Source organism: Tenrec ecaudatus, chromosome 15 (genome assembly GCF_050624435.1).
Source record: "Tenrec ecaudatus isolate mTenEca1 chromosome 15, mTenEca1.hap1, whole genome shotgun sequence".
Taxonomy (NCBI): domain Eukaryota; kingdom Metazoa; phylum Chordata; class Mammalia; order Afrosoricida; family Tenrecidae; genus Tenrec; species Tenrec ecaudatus.
The window spans coordinates 78,607,087-78,617,448 of NC_134544.1; positions in this window are offsets into that span (position 1 = coordinate 78,607,087).

Here is a 10,362-nt window from a genome sequence, read left to right on the forward strand (position 1 = left end):
GCCATGTTAAATAATTCACTATGCTGAAGAAAATGGTCAAGATGTTCTCTAGCCTCTAACTGAAATGTAGTTGTCTCTGTGACTTTGCCATCAATAGGAACTACAGGTGTTTTCAAGTCGCATTACAGTTGTTGCAAATGTAGTGCTGTATCATTTACACCCACAACTACTTTGAAAGTAGCACGATGACCATAATCGCACCCATATCCTTTCTGTAGTGGGGCGCTAAAGAAAGACATGAAGAAATTGAATTGTCTCCAAGATCTCGGACACCAAAAGTGAAAGCATGAATGTGGATCCCTGTCAGATACTATTCATGGCCAGACATAGGAGGTGAGGCAATGTGCTCTGCTAAAGAAAATGAGATTTGGAAGGGAGCCAAAACAAAAGAGTCTGAATGAGAATCCTGGATTGGTGGAGGAATAAGGGGCAATTGAGCAGGGTCACCAGGGGACTGCAGAGCCTTTACAAGCCCCAGACAATGTCTCTCTTAAGGTTCATTGAAGAGGAGCTGTTCAAGAAAAGGTATTATCATATGACACAGGTCAAAGTCTCTAGAAAGGTGGGAGTGATGCTTGGATCCACAGGGGATCCAGAGGTATCCAACACAGCAGATGCATCAACTGTAAGTCTACACAGCAGGTGCTTTCTTGGTACCACCTCTTACTACTGCTCCTGTACTGAGTGCGGTAAAGTTCCCCCAAAGTAACTGAAGGAAATGCGTACACAGGTTGCTGCTTGGAACAGTTTTGCATCTAGGCCTATAGCCCTGCCTGAACCCTCAAGCCATATCAAGATTCCTGGAACGGGACTCCAGGCTACTCCTTTCCACTAGACCATGCAGAGAAAGTTGGAACAGAGAACTAGAGAGTGATCCAATTGCTTGTTCATATGGTGGAAGTATTATAGACACCTTGGTCTCTACTGCACATTCTTTCGGTCTTCCTTCTGATGCGGACATCAATGAAAATGCCACGGAAAGCTTTGCCCACCCAAACAGATCAGGAAACAGAGTCTCAAGAAGGTAGTTACCATGCCTATAAACTTAGAAAATGCATCGTCTCATGTGCAGCAGGCCTCATGACCCTCCAGAGGGCTGCGTTTGATCTCCTGGGAGGGTTGAATCAGAGGACAAGAGGCCCTGTGGATGTTTCTGCTTTTAGTATCTGACACTAACTACCCGTATCTTATTCTAGCCTCTCTTCTCAACCAGAGGGACACAACAGAAGAGGCAGTGCTGCAGAAAGCAGACATCCGAACCCAAGCCCTCCAAGTTTTCTACCTGTTGAACAGAGCTGATGAAGATACCAAGTTGTTCAGTGGCTAGTTTGTCAAAAAGTACATCAGCATATTTAGGAAGGGCCACAGGTTGGGAGACAATGGCTAGATGAGGATGAGGACTCTGATGACAGTTTGTGACAATCTTGCCCTTTCCTAGATGACTGGGTCATGAAGAGGTGCCTTCATTTTTTCTGAGCATAGTGACAGGTGCAAGTGCAAGGAACTAAAGATGATGGAGGACAGAGTAATGGTCCCAAGTTGAACTGCTACATGTCCTGGAAGATAGAAGAGATGAGACAGAAGGGAGGGGACCAATATGCCTGTGGAACCCACCCCATTTAGGAGAGACGGTCATGGTGTAGGTTTCTTGGATGGGTTCCCCTTGTTCCTGCTTCTCAATGCTGAAAGAATTCATGGGGCAGGAGCATTTTTTTTTTTGTAAATCTAGTAACTTTTAGGAGGGAAAGGAAAGTTTCAGGTAATACACTACAATCCGAATGTGCTACATGCAGATAGCACATGCTATCTCTAGAAAGTGTGTAAGGCCTCATGGTGTGCGGGGAGGGTTCACAACTGAAAATGGCCACTTTGGAGGAGTTCAAAAAACCACCTGGGAAAATGGCTGGTTAAGAGGAGGCCCAGAAACGCAGTGAGAAGTGCTGGGACCCAAGGAGAGTGGAAATGGCTGGTTAAGAGGAGGCCCAGAAACGCAGTGAGAAGTGCTGGGACCCAAGGAGAGTGCCTGCAGAAAGAGAGCAAGCTGTGGAACCGAATAGGGGGAGAGGGCGTGTATGGAGGCCTCGCCTAAGGGAGAGACCCCGCCCTCCAAACTGAAAGAGAGGGCGCCTGTCCTCCTTTCTGCTTCTTATTCTCTCCTACCTATACGTGGCAGGGAAGACCCAATGTGACCAGTTTTCTGATTTTTAAAGAGACCTGAGAGGTCTGTTCATTCGTGTGATAGCTTCTGGTTTTTGAATGCTGACACTAAAATCCAATTATAAAACAAACAAACCCTATGCAAGGTTTATGTGTTTGCACCTGAGAGCTGGATGTAGAGGCCACCCTGGGGTCACTGGTGAGACTGGGTTCATCCCCAAAGGGATTCCTTGTACCTTGGGCCCAGTGTCAGGATCCAGAGCCTCGTTTTGGGGAAAAGGCGCCCAGGTTCAGAATTGTTTTTAAAAGCTGATTGTAAATGAGCTGGAAAAGAAAGGAATTAAAACGATTACAGTCACTCTAAGAAAGCATTGCTAGTCCATGGATCATTTACTATTGGTCATCGAAACACATGCAACTGTGCATGCCCTATGGCTGGCTTTCTTTTTTTTTTTTTTAACAATTTATTGGGGCTCATACAATTCTTATCACAGTTCATACATATACATACATCAATTGTATAAAGCACATCTGTACAGTCTTTGCCCTAATCATTTTTTTTCTCCTCTTTTCTTTTTTTACATTTTATTAGGGACTCATACAACTCTCCTATGGCTGGCTTTCAAACCTCTGTATCTTTGGAGTTTTTAATTTATTTAGAAGCACTATAATAAGCAGCACATGACAATTACTTCCTTCAGGACTCCTTGTAATCAAGATAAATTATTTTGCTATTGATGAGAATGGGATATGAAAACCTATAGAGTTCTCTAGAGGAGGATAAACTCCACATTATGCTCACCATATTTGAATTTTGCAGCAAAATCATTTTGGGGTCAATCAAAAACTCATTCCCCCAAACTTTTATTGCCATTCATCCGAAGTCACATCCAGAAATAATTAACAAACCATACCAACAAGTTAGTGTTTAGCCTAGCAGTGAATTGTCTTGCTATTATTACTAACCCCTTATAGAGCACTTATGCCCTCAGACCAGTGGCATCATTTGACACTCACAGGTGTATTATTGCAAATGCATGTACATATTATTCATATTTATTTACAATTCCTTTCCTTCCACTGTCAAACCACTTCTTATGAAAACAGAAAGTAAAATTAACTCTATAGGAATTTTTGTAAACACAGTAAATTCAATTTGCATTCTCTCCCCTTTCATTTCTCCCTCTTCTTTTATTAATACTTTTATTAGGGGCTCTTAGACCTCTTATGGCAATCCATACATTCATCCAGCTTGTCAAACATATTTGCATATATGCCGCCATCATCATTTTCAAAGCATTCTCTTCCCACTTGAGCCCTTGATATCAGCCCCTCCCCCCATTTCTTCCCTCTCCCTACCCGACCCACACTCCCTCACAAACCCTTGATGAGTTATAGATTATTATTTTCATGTCTTACATCGTCCTCCATAGCCCCTCATCTACTTTTGTGTTATTCATCCCCCTGGGAGGGGGTCCTAGTTGATCCTTGTGATCAATTCCCCCTTTTTGCCCCCACCCTCCCCTAATCCTCCTGGTATCTCTGCTCTCCTTGTTGGCCCTGAGGGGTGTATCTGTCCTGGATTCCAAGTGTTGCTGGCTCTTATCTGTAGCAGTGTGCATGCTCTGGTCTAATCTGATTTGTAACATAGAATTGACGTTATGATAGTGGGGGGAGAAAGCATTAAAGAGCCAGAGGAAAGTTTGTATTTCACCAGTGCTATACTGGCTCATGTCTTCCCTGGGACCTCTCTGTGAGAGGATGTTCAGGTACTTTGCATTTCCTAGCTAATGTCTCTTTCACCAGAAATGGGCCTTCCACGGTGGTCCTTGTTCTTCCCGCCCTCCGCCCAAGCTTTCTGCAGGCCAGTGGGACGCCCTTCAGGGCAGACCCCTCCAGGCAATCTTGAAACTCTTCGTGTACCTAACTTCTCCTGTGCTAGTGCAGTTTAATTTGTTTTCCTCTTACTCCACATCTTCATTACAAAAGCTCCTTCTTTTCAGCCATCTTTCAGTCATATCTTCCCAAGTGACTTCTGAGTTGCAGTTTGCCCAATCCTTCCCCTGCAAAGAAGGCTGCGGTGAGAATGGAAGAGAGGAGACAGGACAGCAAGGGAGCATCAGCCGCATCAGCAAACACTCCCGTGTAATCTCAGTGGTGAGCCCTGTGTGGTAGGAGTGTGTGTGATCTTATTTTATTGGGTTCTCTGTTTTTTGGGATCTTACCACTTGTTGTCAGTGAAGATATGTGCTTGGTCAGTGTCCCTAGGAAAAAGGAGTGCGATAAAATTTGTTTCTTCACACTTGACTGGAGGAGCATTCTCGGGAATGTGAAAGTGCATCTAGAAATCTAGACCCATTGCCATCAGTTGGAGGCTGTGGCAGGGAAGGTTGGCTGGAAATGGAAAGCTAATAACAGTGAGTGCCAGAATGAAGAAAATGCACCTCTCCCCAAACTATCATGATCCCAGTTCTATCTTACAAATCCGGTCAGACCAAAGCATGTACACTGGTACAGATAGCAACTGAAAACACAGGGAATCCAGGGCACTCTGGACCCCTCAGGATCAGTGGTGAGAGTGGTGATACCAGGAGGGTGGAGCGAAGGTGGGGTGGAAAGGGGGGAACTGATTACAAGGATCTACATATAACCTCCTCCCTGGGGGACGGACAACAGAAAAGTGGGTAAAGGGCAACGTTGGAAAATGTAAGATATGACGAAATAATAAATTATCAAGGGTTCATGAGGGAGTGGGGAGCGAGGAGGGAGAAGGAAAAATGAGGAGCTGATGCCAGGGCCTTACATGGAGAGCAAACGTTTTGAGAATGATGAGGGCAACGAATGTACAAATGTGCTTTACACAATGGATGTATGGATTATGATGAGTTGTATGAGCCCAAATAAAATGAATTTTTAAATGAAGAAAATGTTCTAGAACTGACTGTAGTGATGATTGCACAACTTCTTGATATGAGTAAATTATTGAATTGTGTGATATTTGAATTATTTGCCAATAAACTGTTAAAAAATTGATCAGCTCGTAGAGACCCTAGACAATAGACCTTCCCCACAGGGCTTTCCAGACCACCATGTTTACAAAAGCAAACAGCACATCATTCTCCTACAGCGTAGCTGCACCGCCATGGCCCCATAAACATATCCCAAATGGTGCAAGTTGTTCCCAGCTTCACCAGAAAACGTGCCTGATTTCTCAGTCACTTCGACAGGGCTTCGCACACTTTCCTCACTCTTAACCGCTTCTCACCCGAGAAATTTGCAACGCTGGCTGCCACGCACTGCCAGAAACCCCTCACATTCATTACAAGTTTGATTTTGAATTAATTTTTGGTCGTGGCATATTCAGAAACCTTTTACTGTGGCCAAATTGTTCACAACCCCACATTCAGTTAGGTGACCCCAGATGGGGTTGCAGCCCACAGCTTAAGCTTTGACTTGGAACATATCCAGAATGGCCACCAGGAACGATGTCACTTGCTGGTGCCTTTGTCTCTCTTATTGGCTTGCTAACTGCCCCACAGGTGCAGCTCATGCTACCCAACTCCTTGGGCAGCCCCTGGAAAAGCCAGGGCGTCTTCCATGATCAGGCCCACGTGGTGCACAGGAGCAGCCAGCCCTCCTTCTCTCCCTGCCATGTGAAGGGACTCCTTGGCCTGCAGAGCTGACAGTGGGAGCAGGAGCAGGAGCCAGGGCTTTGTGAGCACACTTATAGCCTGAGCTATTTCCAGGGTTGCTCCAGCCAAAAGCAAAGCACACAACCAAAGCCCAGTGACCACATTTACTTCTCTCTGATAACAATAAAAAGTGTTCCTTAAAACAGGCCATTAAATTTAAATGTATCTATCCCTTTAGTCTTTGCTTCTTGACGGCCTATTCCAACTCCTTTACATCCCAGGTACAAACTAGACACAGTGCTTTGAGACAGAGGTTGTAAACCACAAAGCCCACAGGGGCCAGACCAGTAGCATAAATAGCGACACGCGCTCAGAGACGGCCATGACAAGTGCAAGGGCTGTGGCATGTAGATTCGTTCATAACTGCTCAGCTCCAGTCTAGCATTGTCACAGCTCATGTCTACTCTCCAACAATTTTAAATTGAAAATCAAGACTGGCCTGGATTATCTTTTATTTTATTGTTGAGATCAAATAAATGTGCCTGGTCCAAATATTTGGATCAAATAAAGCATGTCAGTTGACACTAGATTTTTATCTAGCTGACCACCAACCTGTGACATTTGTTTTTAAAAGAACAGTGTCAAACGTAGAATAAATTCATTTGTTCAGCCTTTGTATTGCCCCTAAATATTATTTTATACTTACTGAGCATGTTCATTTACATAACATTATTCAATGTAATGCATGGACATCCTTCTTAATTTTCAGTACACTCTTATTCTACACTGATCACATTGCTGATGTCAGGTCATCTTGGCTCAAAGCAGAGAATACCAGAAAGATACTTACATGTGTTTCATTGACTTTGAAAAGGCATTTGACTCTGTGGATTGTAATAAGCTGCAGAAAACCTTGAAAAGAATGGGCATTCTAAAACACTTCATTGTGCTCATGTGGAACTTGTACGTGGATCAAGCAGCAGTGGGCAAAGAGGTCAAGGGGATATTGCATGGTTTAAAATCAGGAAAGTTGTTCAGCAGGGTTGCCTCTTCTCACCATACTTGTTCAATCTACATACCGAGCAAATATCAGGAGAGCTGAACTCTATTAAGAAGAGTGCAGCATCAGAATTGGGAGAAGGCTTATTAAGAACCTGTATAAGCAGATGACACAAGTTTACGTGCTGAAAGTGAGGAGGAACTGAAGTACTTGCTGATGAAGATCAAGGATAGTAGCCTTCAGTATGGATTACAATTCAGTGTAAAGAAGGCCAAAATCCTCACAACTGTACCAATAGGTAACATCTTGATAAATGGAGTAAAGGTTGAAATTGTCAAGGATTTTGTCTTACGTGGAACAACAATAAATGCTCGTGGAAGCAGCAGCAAGAGATAAAAATGATGTATTACAGTAGTTAAATCAGCTGCACAAAACCTCATTAGAGTATTGAAGAGCAAAGATGTTTCTTTAAGGACTAAGGTGCCTGACCCAAGCCATGGTACCCTCCATTGCATCATATACATGTGAAAGTTGGACATTGAAAAAGGAAGGACTAAGAAGAATAGATGAACTTTAACTGTGGTGCTGCAAAAGAATATTGAAAGTACTATGGACAAAAAAGGGAAAACCGGGCCTGTCTTAGAAATAAGGCCAGAGTGCTCATTAGAAGCAAGGATAGCATGACTTCATCTTACATATTTTGGACATATTGTCAGGAGAGACCAGGCTCTAGAGAAGGACATCATGTTGAATGAAGTGGAGGGATGGCAAAAAAGAGCAAGGTCCTCAAGGAGAGGGATTGTCACAGTAGTTGTCTCAATGCACTCAGGCATTAAAGATCAATTGTGAGGACAACACAGGACCATGCAGCATTTGATTCTGTTTTAAATAGGGTCACTATGGGTAGGAGCCAATTCAATGGTACCTACCAAAAATAACAACACTATCACCCTCACTAGACTACTTGTCTGTCAGTTGGTATCACTGAGCTGTAAATTAACCAAAAAGTGTCCCTACGTGTAATGTGCACAGAAATCCAATCTCTAGACATAGCTTTTTTTTTCTTAAGAAAGAAAGAAAATTAATTTGCTGAGAAGCCCTGAGCAAGGATCCAAGAAGATTCCTGGGTTCTCAAATATCTAGAGATTTTCAGAAGTACAGGGAAATAGAGAGGTAATTTATACATACTCACAAAAGATGGTGAGGTAAGACTAGGGATTGGTGAATTTATGTGCGCTTCCATTTGTAAAAGTGCTACGTAACTTTTAACTTACTGTGCAGGCATTCAGGAAGCACTGGGGTTTGGGCTCCAGGAAATCAGGAAGTTTACCTGAAGGGTTTAATAAATCTGACATTAATCCAAGTTGCAATCAAGATGTGTTGATAATTATTGATTATTGGGATGTAAAAGTGGCAAACAGAGATGAAGGATAACTCAAAACTCACTTCTATCTAGTCAATGCCAACTCATAGTGACCCTTAGGATAGGGTAGAACTCTCCTTGTGGGTTTCTGAGACTGTAACTCTTTCTACAAGAAGAGAAAGGCCTAAAGCTGCTGTTTGGCACAACTAGTGGTTTTGAACTCCTAACCTGGTGGACTGCACCGCAACACATAACCACTACACCACCAAGTCTGGTTTAAAAATAAGTCCTTGATGATAGAAATTATGCCAGAGAGCACATAATAAAACTTTATAAGATCAATCACTTATTCACTGCAATTACTTTTTTTTTCAACAACATAAATGACAGCTATGCATGCAGGTCCTGTCAGATGGAATAAACAAGAATCAAGTAGACTACATCTGTGGAAAGAGACAATGGAAGGGCTCAATATCATCTGTCTGAATAAAATCAGGGGCCAACTACATCAAACTTATTCTTGAAATAGTCTAAATTTAGGTTTGAACTTCCATATGATCAATTCATGGAAGTTTACACTGAACTTAAACAAAATCAAAACAAGTCCAGGGAAGCCAAATTACAGTCTTGAATCCATTCTATCTAAATTAAAGACTATTTCAAGAATGAATTCAAGACATTGGATACTAATGACAGAAGACCACACAACTTGTGAGATGGCATCAAGGACATCATACATACAGAACTTAAAAGGTCATTAAAAAGAAAGAAAAGACCAAAGCAGATGTCAGAAGAAGCTCTGACACTTGCTTTAGAACAAAAAAAAAAACTAAAGTGGTAGAGAAACAATGAAGTAAAAGAACTGAACAACCACATTGCCAGTCCCACTATGAGATATGATGTCCCTCACTGACCCATGGCCCTGCAGGGGACAGCATCGGAGACACAGTGTGAGAATTGCGCCCAAACTGATCCCACCACACCGAGGCAAAGCACTGGGGGAGTGCAGTGGAACAGCAAGGGAATGGAGCAGCAAGGTCCCCAGGGAATGCTTTAAGTGGACTTTGCGGCAGGGCGTGGTGCCACAACAGACTGGACTGGAAAAGACTCCTAAAGGCCAACAAATGATCTTTGAAATAACTGCAAGCATTTCTTTCTTGCTGTGTTTCTTTTGTTCTTTGTCAATGGTTGGTTGTTGTTGTTTTGTTGTATAGTGTTTCTTGGTTTTGATATGTCTTGTTTTTGTGCATGTTATTATCTCCACAGGTCTGCCTAAATAAGATGGAGTGGATTAACTATCTGGAGGGAGAACAACGGGACCGACAGTTCCAGAGTGACATGGGATAGGGGGAGGTGGGGGGTAAGGAAGTGTTGTTAACAAACCCAGGGACAAGGGAACAACAAGGGATCCAAATTGGTAGCCAGGTGGATGTGGCAGGCCTGATAGGGAATGATCAAGAGTAAGGTAACGAAAAGGTATAGCTGAAACCCAGGTGGGGACGGAGCATGATAGTGAGACAGTAGGAAAGTCAAGGGAAAGAGAGGAAAGAGCTAGGAGGCAAAGGGCATTTATAGAGGTCTAGACAAAGATATACATATGCAAATATATATATATGGATGGGGAAATAGATCTATGTGCCTATATTTATAGGTTTAGTATTAAGGTGGCGGAAGGACCTTGGGCCTCTACTCAAATACTCCCTCAATACATGAATGCTTTCTTCTATTAAATAGGCATTCTATGAGGCTCACCCTCCGACAAAACCGCTGAAGCCAAAGCAGGTAAAAAAGCAAATGTGGAGAAGAAAGCTGATGGTGCCCGGCTATCAAAAGAGATAGTGTCTGGGGTCTTAAAGCCTTGAAGATAAACAAGCGGCCATCTAGCTCAGAAGCAACAAAGCCCACAGGGAAGAACACACCAGCCTTTGTGATCACTTGGTTCCAAATGGATCAGTTATCAGGCATCAAAAAACAAAAAATCATATCATTGGGTGCACACCTTCATGATACGATCGCCAAGGACAGACCGGTTCATAAGCAAATGTGGTGAAGAAAGCTGATGGTGCCCGGCTAACAAAAGAGATAGTGTCTGGGGTCTTAAAGGCTTGAAGGTGAACAAGCGGCCGTCTAGCTCAGAAGCAACAAAGCCCACATGGAAGAAGCACACCAGCCTGTGTGATCACGAGGGGTCGAAGGGATCAGGTATAAGA